At 46.9% G+C, this 14,105-nt stretch overlaps 1 long non-coding RNA gene across 1 annotated transcript in view; it reads left to right on the forward strand.

The window, feature by feature from the left end:
* LOC137757144 (uncharacterized) overlaps positions 1–14,105 on the forward strand; it is a 48,905-nt gene that overhangs the window by 11,091 nt on the left and 23,709 nt on the right. Inside the window, exon 2 of the long non-coding RNA XR_011072303.1 lies at positions 6,281–6,659. This is a non-coding gene — a long non-coding RNA (uncharacterized lncRNA). The remainder of the gene's footprint in view (positions 1–6,280; positions 6,660–14,105) is intronic.

Raw genomic sequence — 14,105 nt, forward strand, 5'->3', positions numbered from 1 at the left:
GGATAAAGAAGACATTTTCCAAATCACAAGATGATGCAATAACCAGTTGCCCAAATAATTCCTTCTATTAGAAACAGAATTAGCATTTCAAGCACTTTTGCTCTTCTCGGTTGCCAAATTCCTTTTTCACATCGTTAGTCTCTCTATACGGTGAAAACATACAGTGTACATTTTTTAAAAATCAGCCTCCTTTTTTTGTAGTTCCTGGCATATATTTCTTGATTGATTCGTAAAACAGCCAAAAAAGAACTGAGGATTTGTTGTGCCCAAAATACATACATTTCACAAAATGAGGTTGTCCCTTGCTCAAAATATAATGAAATCACTTGCCCGGAGTTTGAAAGGGCCTAAGAAGTGTGGAATAAGTAGGAAAGCGTGATGGTAAAGGATTATCACCGGAGTCTGTCACTTCTTGGCCAGGGTTTCTTGGCATGCAGACCTTGAACCTCCTGCACTGGGATCTGCCCGGCCCCAAGGACCAGAGCTCCAGGGCTGACATCCTGGGCGTCCGCCTTTGTAACAAAACACTCCAGGTGGCCTGACGCGCCCACGCCTGGAGAAGCACTGCCCAGTGAAACGTGGCTCCGACTGGCCCCAGGCCATCGTGGACAGCACGCGCTCCTCCTAGGAGTGGCGTGAGCCCCCTCGTGTTCTAGCTGCTGCGCTCGTTCTTAGACAGCCTTGGCGGGAATACCAGGCCACAGACACACGGCGTCTAAAGGCGTCCCCAGCTGCCACAGAGGCGCGGAGTCATGCAGCAAAACTCTGAGGGCGTGGGTGCCCGGCTCCTGGCCCTAAACTCGCCTCTCCAGCCGTTCTGGGCTCAAGGAGCACATGCAGGAGCTCCTTACACTGCTTCATCCTAGCTTCTCCACCTCCTGAACCAGCTGTTGAAAACTACCAACGCCCTTTGTGTCCTCCCTGTCTACAATCCTGACGTGCGATAGGAGAGAAACCTCAAAGCGCAGATACCTTATGCTTGGGAAACACATTCCTGTCTTCTTAGGAGGTGACTTTCTTAACTTTAAGAAATCCTCCACCCGTGAAATGTTTTTGTTTTATTCTTGAGACAGAAATCTGCCAATTTGGTAAATTCTTTCTTAAACAAGATTCGTCATCTGTAGTTCTAAACATCTTTCTTTTGGGGGGAGGGGTAATTAATTTGCACTGGACAGGATGGACATTTGCTCCCATTTTTGAGTGTCCAGAACACTGCCTTCCGGTCACATCTGCCATTCGCCCAGCCATGCATCTGTTACCTCCAGGACACTCGGGAGAGGGAGCTGGTCCTTGTTCTATCAGCACATTTGTTTTTGAAAGGATCCCATCTGGCAAAACTTTGTCTTCTTTCCCCGAAATTTTTTGCCACAAGAGATGTGTTGATTTCATTTAAACTACGAATATACTGTAAAATACAAGAGCCCCAGGAGCCCTAAATGCAAAAGAAAAAAACTTTAGGGTAAAATAGGAAGAAAATAAAGAGATTATATCGATAACTTCTGAGAAGCTTTCATAAATTCTGCAAGATGGTGATAACTGTCGACAACCTGGCAAGTGTTTCGGGGAAACGTACAGGAAGCGAAACCCACTATGTGCATCACGGAGCCAGCATTTCAGCGTGTAAAGCCCCTCAAGCCTTCGGGGTCCTCAGAGCCATTTTGTAACCTACACACTCCATGGAGATGATACCCTCACTGCCTACATCCCATCCTCCAGCACAAGACTTCCTGGAGGATCTAATGGGACAAAGCTTTGAAACGAACAAACAAACGAACCAAGGGTGGGAGGGGCAGGAACAAACTTGGCTCTTCCCCAGAGTCTCTCAGGGTGATTGGTCTTTCTTTTCCTCTCTTATCCAGCCCCCACCCACCGCCCACCTCACCCCCCCACCCCCACCCCCGCTTCTTGTTCTCCATCATTATTTTGAGTCAGCAAAGAGGAAGTGTCAGGGGACTCCGCAGGAACACTCCTGATAGGGTACCTAAGGAAAAACGGCAACATCTCTCCTGTTCTTTTTACTCAGAAATCTGTGTTTGATTGGAGGATGCACTGTTCAAAGCAAAGAACTCCTTGGAGATTCTCCGGATAAGAAAGAGACTCATAGTAAACCAGTTCAAGGTCAGGCGGATGGGGTTTTTTTGGCTTGGTTTGGCAGCGCAGCTCCCAGGCTCTCCGGTACACCAGGGCGTGCCTTAGCTGGATGTCTGCACAGAGGGTCACTTTTCATAAGGATCTGAAGGTGCAGGGGAGCGTCAGCCAAGGACAGCTGCCAAAAATAGCCAACTTCCAGGGCTGCAGAGAAACTGCAAGACCAGCGTAAAAGGACCCAAGTCACGCCAACTAACCCATCAATGCCAAGCCAGGGGGCTAGGTTATAAAACACCCAACAGTAAGATTTTTAGAAGGAGTGTTAATCTACTGGAATACGCATGGGGCTGCAGTTCAGCCAGCTGAAAGGAAGGTGCATTTTAGAAACTCAGCAAGGTGCATCCCCAGTAGAGAACCACTAGGGTAAGATGACTAGGAGAGCAAACCGGCCCGGTTAGCGTCAGGAGACAGTCCAGTTAGTCACTGGAGTGGGGGAGGGGAGGTTGTGCTTCACGCAGTCTTGTAGGGACCCAGATCTCTTCCATCTTGGGCTCTGCCGTCCGCCAGCATCTGCATTCTGCAGTCTAGCAGGGAAGCAGAGAGAGAGCATGGGGCAGTGAGATGGGGGTTCCCGGAGCAGGAACGCAGCAGCCGTAGAGCACTGCCCTTCCCCCGCATTCAAGGGCCAAGACTGGCAACAGGCCTCATAAACCTGCAAGGGAGGTGGAATGCCGGCTAGCTTCGTGCCCCGAAGAAAACAGAAACGGTAATGGGGTTTGAAGAGCACGTGTATTCTCCATCAGACATAAATGCTTGTCATGGTCCGCTGTCCCTCTAAAGAAATCTCTGGACGGATACACACCGACCCAGGCGTGGAAACAGTGCGGGAGGGGATCTGGGTGTCTTGAGAGTCGTGAGAGGGCAGGAGAGTTGCTTCCCACTATTGAGACGTTTTGAATTTTACGTGCATGTCTACTAAAGAAGAATGAATTTTCGTTTCAAGTCCTCATTAGGAAAATAACGAGAGCTCAATGCACACAAGCCCCTAAAATGGATATAAACGCTTCCACAGGTGAATATAAAACTGCCTGTGTTCTTGAAGACCAGAGTTCTGTCTTCTGAGGGGATTAAAGACAGAACACTTCAGATTCAGTGAATGTGAACAGGCTTTCACCAAAATCGATTATATCTGCCTCTTTCAGTCAGTCTCCTGTCCCTTCCATATGAAACAGTTCTTGATTACTTTCAGAGTAATTGGGACCAAAATGTGTCTCTGTGAAAACATATTATTAAAACAGCTCAGGATGATTTTAATCTAATTCATGATTTTAGAAAAAAACCAATTTCATATGAATTTCCTCTATTCCAGTTTGAAAGGTTTTGCTCTAATAGCCATTCCTGTTAGGATTGCTAAACATATTTTACTTAATGTTCATAAACAGATAAGCAATGTAGAAAGGTTCTTACTGGAGATTCACTTTTTTTTTTTTTTTTTTTTAATTTTATTTATTTATTTATTTATTTATGGCTGTGTTGGGTCTTCGTTTCTGTGTGAGGGCTTTCTCTAGTTGCGGCAAGTGGGGGCCACTCTTCATCGCGGTGCGCGGGCCTCTCACTATCGTGGCCTCTCCCGTTGCGGAGCACAGGCTCCGGACGCGCAGGCTCAGCAATTGTGGCTCACGGGCTTAGTCGCTCCGCGGCATGTGGGATCTTCCCAGACCAGGGCTCGAACCCGTGTCCCCTGCATTGGCAGGCAGATTCTCAACCACTGCGCCACCAGGGAAGCCCGAGATTCACTTTTTATTGAAAGAAAATACTCCACTAGAACTTCTGCACACTCTCTTTCTTCCCTGTTGGCTTACAGAATGTAGATCCTAGGAGATAGTAACATTGTTTGGGGGTGTGATGTTTTGTTGTGAGTTATTGGGGGTGTGATGTTTTGTTGTTCTTTGTCGTATTTCCTGATAATTAAGTCCTTGCCAGAGGCCCTTTTAATTTTTAAAATTCCTCTAAACACTGCTGTTTTGGAGTAGTTAGAAAATAATTTTCAGGTGACTACTCTTGTATGCTCACTAGATTAAAATTTTAGATCCTTTAGAATATTTGTATCACTCAGCTTTTTCTGCATAACAAAATCCCCAACGCTTAATGACTGAAAACAACCACCATTTACTTAGCTCATGATTCTTTGAGCTGGATTCAGGTGAGGGGCTGGACTCAGTCTTGGCTGAGCTCAGTTATGAATCTGTAGTTGGCTTGCAGGTGAACTTGAGACCGGCTGCTCAGCAGGTGGTTTGTCTCTGCTCCACTAGGTCTGCCTCCCTCCAATAGGCAAGGCAGACCTCAGAGAGAGAAGCGGGGTGTAAGGCTCTTGACACCTAGGCCTGGAACTCACACATTGTCCCTGCTGTCACATTCTGTTGGCCCTAGCAAGTTGTAAAGCCAGGCCAGATTCAAAGGAAGGGAAAATAGGTTTGACCTATTGATGGGGGTCATTGCAAAGGGGCATGCATGCAGGTAGCAGTGAAGGATCATGGCCGTTCTTACAATCTGCAATAGTATTTATTTCTATTTTCCTAATCACATTCTCCTATACGGAGGTTTTAAAAATCCAAGCCTGTAAAGAATGGGGTAAAAGAGTTGAAAACCAGAGATCTCCATTGGATTCTGATTGGACACAAGCCCTGAATGGAATGTCCTGAATGGGCATTGTTTTTAAATTTTGAAACGTCTGGCTACATATCTGTCCTCAAAATATAACCTTGAACATCAGATTCTTGAGTTGCTCCCAAAGCTACCTGTTTCCTTGCTGGGTAAAATAATTACCCGTCTCCTGCAGCAGTGGAAAATCACATATGATCATTGTAGAGATAGTGGTGTTACAGCAATAGGAAAAGATGTTGATTTGATACAAGGTTTACATAGCTAAAACTCATGGATGTTGAACAAAACAGCCTCATTATTTTTGTATTCCATTCAAAATGCAAAGGGTGGTGGGGAAGGAGAGGCAAGCCAACTTTATTAAATGGAAAAGGACAAAAACGCAGTAAAAGAAAATCATTAATGTCTTGTTCACGAGGAGGAGGCATTAACCAAGAATAATGAAAAAAGAAAATTGACAGCATGGTCCCTGGTGAAAACCAGGCTGCCGCCACAACTAAAACCGACCTCGGGCTCAGAGCCCGTTCTCCCTCCTCCCGTCCCACCCTGCCACCGCCTCCCAACCCTTCACAGGATCGTCGGTCCACTCTCCACACATGCTATGATTTCCTAAAACATCACAAGGAGCTGGGGAGAGCACCCCCAGACTATTTCCTTACATTTGTTTATATTGGCAGCACATTTCCAAGGGGTAAAAATACCCATTCCCCCTCACCCCCAATATCTTTGGTGTTAAAATAAGAAGAAATGGTTTTTTGAGGTGGTGGGACAATTACACATGACTGTCTTGAAGGCATAGACCATCGAGTAGACTAAAAATATCTGAAGGAAAAGCCAGATACAGTGAAGAAATTACATCATGAACCTCTGAACCAGTATGTACTTCCTCCTTTTTCTTTAGTTAATTTAATAAACAATTTATTGAGCACTTAAAATGAGAAAGGCATTGGACTAGTTGTGGGGGAAGCATAGAGATTAATAAAACATAGCTGTTTCTCTCGAGATTATAACTTATCAGGAAAGAGAAGCATTTACTCAATAACAGTAACATGAGGTTGAAGTAAACATAGTCCATCCTCGTTATTCATGGATTCTCGATAGAATTATTTATTGAAATCAATACTCATGGTGCTTTCACAGTCATTCAAGGCCACGTACACAATGGTGAAAATGTTTTGGTTGCTTGACAAGCATGTTCCCAGCTGAGATTTTTCACAGCCTATTTAGTACCAATGTTTTTTGCCCTTTGTGCTTTTTATTGATGATTTCACCATTTAAAATGACCCATTAATGCTGAAGTGCTGTCTAGTGTCCTAAGCATGAGAAGGCTTGTGGAGAAAATATGTGTGTTACATGAGCTTCCTCCAGACTTGAGTTATAGTGTTGGCCGTGAGTTCAGTGTGCATGAATCAATAACATTTATGAAATAAGGTGTCTATAAACAGGAACACACATAAAAGAAGCTTATGTACTGATGAATGAAATGTTGCGAGCAGAGGCTCACAGGAACCTAACCCTGTCTTTCCCCTAGGAGCAGTGGTTCCGTCTTCACTCGTAGTGGTCATGGCGACCTTGTACAACGTCACTACTGTGAATAATGAGAATCAACTGTTTGTTAAATGAATGAGTAAAAGGATGTGTGTCACAGAGGGACAGCTAAAACGCTCTGGATATTCAGAGACAACTTCCAGTTGAAGGAAACCAGAAGAACTCATTGGAGGAGGAAACATACCAGCTGAGTCTTGCAGACTGAGTCAGTTGTGGATTAAAAAAGTTGGTTATGCACGCCCTGCAGGATGGAACAGCGTGGGCAAAACCATAGATGTGGAAAACCCTGGTACGCGTCCTGCTTACAAGCACAAGTCCCAAGGTCAGACCCTCTGAGTCTAAATGCAGTTCTGTGACCTCGGGTAAGTTACTCAGTTTCCAGTGAAGGGGGTTAATAATAGCATCTCTCTCATAAGGTTGCTATGAGGGTGAAAATCTGTTAAACCTTCATCAAGAGCCCTGTGCGTGTTAAATATCTACAACAAGTCAGCTATCACTGCTGCTATTATTTATGTCATCAGGTCAGTGGATTTTCATTTGGCTCAGTCATAAGTTATATGAGGCAAAACTGGGAAGTAGAGCTGGAAATACAGGTTGAAGTCAGGTCCCCAAGAACCTTGGATTTTTTTTTTTTTTTAATTTTTGGCCATACCGCAGGCATGTGGGAATCTTAGTTCCCCCACCAGGGATTGAACCCACGCCCCCTGCATTGGAAGGCAGAGTCTTTTTTTTTTTTTAAATATATTTATTTATTTATTTATTTTTGCTGTGTTGGGTCTTCGTTGCTGCATGCAGGCTTTCTCTAGTTGCGGCGAGCAGGGGCTACTCTTCGTTGCGGTGCGCGGGCTTCTCATTGCGGTGGCTTTTCTTGTTGCAGAGCACAGGCTCTAGCCGTGCGGGCTCCAGTAGTTGTGGCACGGTCTCAGTAGTTGTGGCTTGCGGGCTCTAGAGCAAAGGCTCCGTAGTTGTGGTGCACGGGCTTAGTTGCTCCGCGGCATGTGGGATATTCCCGGACCAGGGCTTGAACCCGTGTCCCCTGCACTGGCAGGCAGATTCTTAACCACTGCACCACCAGGGAAGTCCCCGGAAGGCAGAGACTTAACCACTGGACCGCCGGGGAAGTCCCAAGAACCTTGTATTGTTGATGAGGAAACAGACTTTTCACCCCTTAGCACTGGGGAGCAGGAGTGGGTTTTTGAACCGGGAACAGATAACATTCCAGGGTGTGCTATAGCCTGAGGCTAATGGTGGGAAGGAGAAAGGATGGGAAGGGGCACAGATGGGGACTGAGACACCAATGAAAAGATGGGCCAGAAGTGGGGAGGGTTCCAGGCGGAAACGGAGAAGAGAGAGTTTATTAGATCTGGAATAAGTCAACTCAAAAGAGTCAAACATTATGCATAGGGCGCCGGTGGTGTTTTGCTTCTTCATCTGGTGCTGGTTCCATGAGAGCATTTAGACTGAAAATTCAGGGAGCCTTGACTTACCGTGTGTGCACTTTTCTGTATGAATATTGACTGTGATGTAGCTGAAAAGTGAGTTAAAGATGTCAGGCAGGAAGACTAGTTGGAAGATGGATCCATTTCAGTAAACAAGATGGAAAAGAAGCAGAGCTGGGCGGGGAAAATACCGTTCAGTCTGGCATCTGGGAGTTTGGGAAACTTCATAAATCGGGGTGATTTTGATGGAAAACGAATAGCCCCTTGGTTCCAACAGGCACCATCTGAAACCTTCCATTTCAGAATCAAGAATCTTGAAGTAGGGCTACAGTTCTCTTGATTTTTAAATGAAGCACGTAAAAAGGAAGGGAGGGAGGGAGGGAAGAAGGAAGGAAGGAAAGAAGAGAGGGAGGGAGGGAAGACTGGCCTTAGGTAGTGAAATTTAGGGTGTTCATTGACAATTAGGCTGACATTCTTGTCTTCTCACAAAGGAATAGCAGGCGCTTGGATACAGGTCTGGCTTCCAGTTTTTCCTACAAAACAGGAATGTACCACAGCCTGACTAAAATTCTAATAGAACTCTAAAAAGCTTTGCCGGCATCTTAGTTTTACTTGAAACACCAATTATCCAATGGGGAGTAAAGAGGTGCCAACAAAGAAGGTTTTAAATGTCTTCATTCCTGCTCCGTTAATCCAACTCGTTTTACTCTGGGAAATAGGCTGGGGTGAGGTGCGTGTTAAAATCAAAAAGGTGAAGTCCTATTTCTCATAAAAACAAGCCTCGTTTCTACCTTCAAGTGCAAAAGCGAGTAATCAAAGATGGCAGCTGTGACTGGCATCCTGTCCTAGTGAACCTGTGTGTGCTCATTAAATAGCAGGGGGTACCCAGGGCGTTTATTTCAATAAAAGCAATTAAGCATATACATTTTGTCTGCTCAGCGTTAATGATTCCCTGTTGACAGGGCTCCGTGCAGGGCACTTCTTGAGTTTCTAAGCAAAATTATTAAACAGAAATGACTGGCAAGTCTTATAATTTGGGTAACTGCCAAACAGACCAAGGATAAAAGCACAAAAAAAGAAGAAAAAAGAGACTGATGACCTGCAGCACTTTTTTTTTTTTTTTTTTTTACTGTTGGAAAGATTACCTTTGAGGCCCCAATATTTATCTGCTTGCGCAACGCAGCTTCCAAACTGGACCACCCGCCATCATACCCAAGCAGGACCATACCGTCTCTCTAAGCCTGGGAAACCACTTCTAAAACACCTCTAGGGCATCAAGGCCACAATGAAGGATTAATCACAGGAAGTGTATAAAGTAGAAGAAAAACCGTCAAGGGCTCTATTTCCGACACTGCTTTCTCTAGAGTTCAAGGGATTCACGCCGTTTGGGCATCTGTCTTTGATTTTCATAATCTCACCCAAAAAAGATAGCATTTGCCCTAAACTTGAAACACATTTAAAACACTGTGTGTTCTCAAAGAGTCAGAACATACCCCAATCAAAACTATGCTTTCCAAAACCTGATTTCGTAAAAGAAGTGGATGATGAGGAAGGGGAAAGTCTCTAGGACTTCATTGAAAATGCTGCTTCCAGAGTGTATACTGGGGCCATTAGATAGAAATCAGCCCTTCCTTAAAGTACAGGGCTTGTTAGGATGCAAGGGAAGATGACGTTGGACCCGCAGGCTGCACTCCCTTCAGGAGGAACGAGGAATGAAATATTTTGTGTGTGTTGCAACAAGGCAGAATCTAGGATCTTTTGATGAAGCTTGAGGAAACCAGAAAATTCACAACCTACTTCCTAAGGGTTAATTGTGCTTTGAAACCTAAAATTGTGCTTTCTTCACACAAAAAGGTAGATCTGAATCAAAAACTAAATAAGAAAAACTATAAATTCAGTATTCCAAATTATACGTAACAGGAATTATCACTTGATGAACAGGAGACCAAAAGTCTCCTGTCATGTGTTTACCCTCTTGTGAATGGGACACGCTCATGACAGCAGACCAGGGTCCAGTTTGTGTCTGTGGCCATGAGACTGGTTGAATGTGGAGCCCTGAATGGGTGTCAGTTGCCAACACAGTTCACTGAGTGTCATGTCCTTTGGGTCACTCATCATTTGGCCATTGATCCCAACACGTGGATCCGGTTAGCACAGGATTGCTCAGCCTCAGCACTCTTGACGTTTGGGACCAGGTCTTTCTTTATTGCCGGGGGCCGTCCTGTGCACTGCACAATGTTTACCAGCATCCTGGCCTCCACCCACTAGATGCTGGAACTTACCCCCACCCCTGTGACGACAACCAAAAATGTCTACAGACGTGGCCACATGTTTCAGAGGGGATGTGAGGACACAGTCACCTCCCGGTGAGAAGCATCAGGCTGAGATGTAGAGACGCAGTCCTGCCTGCAGTCCTGTCCTGATCTCATGTTCACGACTGGCCAGCCCACCCGAAAACCCGCTACAACTGCCCAAGAAAAGCAAGTCTTCACGGCTGCTCACAATTACAATCCAGCTGCCATTCTTCTCCACTCTTGGATTTCTGCCTCCAATCCAGGCAGTGAGACCTACGTCTGACCCCCCCTTACAAGAATTGTTGGACCTCCCACTCAGCCCTTTCTTCTAGGTCCCCAGTCTCCTGCTCTCGGGTCTCCAAGAGGAAGAAATTCTCATCAGGCAGCCCAGGAACCTCGGAACCTCACCAGCTGGGCCCATATCTCTACCACCCTGTTTTCACCTCCACACGCAGTCAAGGCAAGGGGATCCAGTAACTACCATCTGGCCTTTCTTCCACTGACCCTAAGGACAACACAGTGAAGGAATCTGCAAGTTGGTGAACGGGTCTGCCATACTTGGTTCCACATTCTGTCTCATCAGTTGCCTTGAGCAAACTCTCTTTATTTCCCTTAAGGAAGAACTGATTAAAGGTTCAGACTTAACTCATGAAAAGTCAGCAACCAATAAGTGTTTACTGAACGAGAAGCTAGGCCAGTGAGGACCTTGTGGTCTGGGAAGTCTCCAGTGTTTGTTCATTCGTTCAGTCACCCATTGGAACAAGACTCTGACAGTTCACCATTGTGTCTTCTATGCCTAGAAAAGTCTGATGTTGAATAAATATTTGTTGAATGAGTTCATTTACTTCTCAAAAACATTAGGTCAATGAATATTACTTAAGGACATCTTGCATGTTCTGTGCTGATGTCAGCAAAATGAATGAATGAATCAATCAGTCAATGATTCCTGGACACGCTGGTGGCTTTCTAGTGACAGGAGACCACCATTTTCATATTAGAGGTTGTGGTGGGCAGAATTCTAAGGTGACCCTGACATTCCTGACCCCTGGCATACACTCGGCTTCTCGGAGTTAATCCCATGCTAAAACCTAGGTGCTTCTGAGGGGATTTTGCAGGTGGAATTAAATCCCAGATCGACTGCCCTAAAGAAAGGGAGATTACCCTCAGTGGGTCTGACCTAGTTAGGTGAGGCCTTAAAGGTGACAGGGCTTTTCCTGGAAAGAGAGATTTGAAGCATGAGGGGGAATCGGGTGAGGCGGAGTCTCTCTACTGGATTAAAAGATGAAGGAAGCCCTGTGGCAAAGACCATGGGTGGCTTCTGGGAGCCGAAAGCAAGCCCCAGCTGACAGCCCACAGGAAACCCGGGCCTCAGCTTTACAACTGCACAGAGCTGAATTCCGCCACACCCAGTTGCACCTGGGCAAGGACCCCCATCTTCAGCTGGGAAGCACAACTCCACAGCCCCGGCCAGGCCAACACCTCGACGGCAGCCCAGAGAGAGCGGAACAGAGGACGCAGCTGCACGTACCCAGACTTCTGACCTACCTTCCAAGTACGAGCTGATAAACGGCTGTGACTTCAAGCTGATAAGTGTGCGATGATTTGTGAGGTAGCAATAGAAAACTAATAACAGAGTTCAAAACAACACAGTAATTCAGTAAGTCGACCACAGAGCTGATTCTCGTATTAATGGGGGAAAAGTTTGTATCACGTAGAACCAAACCCCTCCACCCGGTGGCAGGAGGCTTCACCCCGCACCTACGACCGGCCTGAAGCTATCGTGAGAGCAACCCTGGAAGGCAGGAGATGTCTGTAAGGCAAAGAACAAGAGGAGGGAGAAAGCAGGAGAGAAATGTAGGGACGGGGTGGACAGAGGAGTCCGTGAGCAATGCCGTGCTTGAGGGCAAACTGGGGAGAGGTCAGTGAGTGGGGAGAAGATACTCTGAGGACATTTGCTGTTTATGTGTGATAATAAGCCAGAGAGAGGAGGGAAAAGGCTTTAACAAAGTTCTGCTACACTGGACCATGAACGAAAGCCCGATTTGGGCATTTTCTCAATGCGACACAGACTTAAGTTACTTCAAGATGAAAACTAGTCCAGTTTCCCCATCCTTGGCTCCCCCCAGCTCTCCTAGCTCCTACCTTGAGGCCTCAGGTCTGGGAAAATTCCCTGAAGATCCATCAACGCAGTTCTACGTGACAAATGCCCGTCTCCCTCTTGAGGCTTGCTATCCTGTGGCTCCCACCTTCCCTGGTAGCATTGGAGAGGATGAGGAAGTGGGTAATGATAAGGGAGAGGCGCGTGTGTCCGTGCCTTTTGTAAAGCTTCGCAGCTGAAACGACCACCTTCAGAGAGCAGTTCTTGGGGCTTCCCTGGTGGCGCAGTGGTTGGGAACCTGCCTGCCAATGCAGGGGACACGGGTTCGAGCCCTGGTCTGGGAAGATCCCACATGCCGCGGAGCAACTAGGCCCGTGAGCCACAATTACTGAGCCTGCGCGTCTGGAGCCTGTGCTCCACAACAAGAGAGGCCGCGATAGTGAGAGGCCCGCGCACCGCGATGAAGAGTGGCCCCCACTTGCCACAACTAGAGAAAGCCCTCGCACAGAAATGAAGACCCAACACAGCCAAAAATAAATAAATAAAAATTTAAAAAAAAAAAAAAAAAGAGCAGTTCTTGCCCTGACTCTCCCAGCCTCTTTCCCCTACAGCAGCAGTTCTCAACTGGCGTGGTTTTTTTCCCCAGGGAACATTCGGCAATGTCCAGAGACACGTTTGGTTGCCACGCCTGGGAAAGGAGGGGTGATCCTGGCACCGAGTGGGAAGAGAGCAGGGGTGCAGCTAACCGTCCTGCAGTGTGCAGAACAGCCTCACAACCAAGGCTTATCCAGCCCCAGGTGTCAGTTATGCCGAGGCTGAGAGACCCTGACTTACAGCCACTGAGGGCCAAGGGTTGAAGGTCAAAGATGCCAAAGAAAGCGATGGAAGCAAGCATATCTGCTCCCAGAGGCAGGTTGCTGTGTTTGGTGTATTTGATGTTTGTCTGTGGAAAATCAGAAAAAAAAAGAAAAAAACCCCACCATTATTTCTCAGGTTAAAAAAATTTACTGAAATGCAAACCAGGTGAGGATAGAGTTATCTTGTTTAACTGCCCGCAGAAAAAAATACAGCAAGATGCAGGCCAGTTTTGGAACCTCCCATCAAGTTGCCCCGGGAGGAGATGAATCTTGGTAACCGAGAGGCTGCCTTTCCACACCTGCTGGGGCTCCCTGCGTGTTGCCGGCCTGGCTGAACGCTTGCAGGATGGATACGAGGCGTCTGCGAGGTAGGGTTGTCCCGCGGTAGGGATCGGACACCAAAATGAACGCCGTGAGTTCTGCTTCTGGGAGGTTCCATAGGAAGAACAGATGTCACCGGTGGGGCAGGACTGCCTGAGGACGGAGCACAGGCCTGCTGGCCATTGTTTGGGGGCCCAACCAAGACACCCTGTTTCTCTAGGTGGCTTCGTAGATGAACAGGACGACGGCTGAGGGAGGGGTGAACGGGGCAGGTGGGATTCGTTCTCAGGACTGCCCTTGCCTCCAGCTCTCCGCCCCGAAGGGCCGGCCTCTGGCCTGTCTGCGGCAAGCGCGTCTCAGCAGCGGGAGAGCTGTGTGTTGCTCTCCTGACGAATGAAGCCTGGCGAGTTCTCCTGAGCTGGTGCGGTCATGTCCTGCTGAGTCAGAACCCGGGGGGATGTGGGCATCTGCATCTGAGAGACACCCCGAGGGACTCAGGGAGACCCACACAGAGACGCAGAGTTAGACTTATCGGGATATGATGGTCGAGGGCTCTTTCTGGAGGGAGATACAAAGTGAGAGCAGGTGCCATGGTCAGGAGAAACAATTCCCTCTATCAGCCTTTAAATTTTCTGGGCTTTGTTTGTTCCGTGCTGTCTTTATGAATGCATAAACCTTAAGTTTCTATACAGCGGGATTGACGTAAGTGTATAAAGAGGCATATCAAGAAGAATTAATTTCATTTTTTGTTTTCCTTTTGTTGTGACAGAAGCAACCAGCCTGTCAACAGATCCCCAGA

Source organism: Eschrichtius robustus, chromosome X, assembly GCF_028021215.1.
Source record: "Eschrichtius robustus isolate mEscRob2 chromosome X, mEscRob2.pri, whole genome shotgun sequence".
In the NCBI taxonomy this organism is placed as follows: domain Eukaryota; kingdom Metazoa; phylum Chordata; class Mammalia; order Artiodactyla; family Eschrichtiidae; genus Eschrichtius; species Eschrichtius robustus.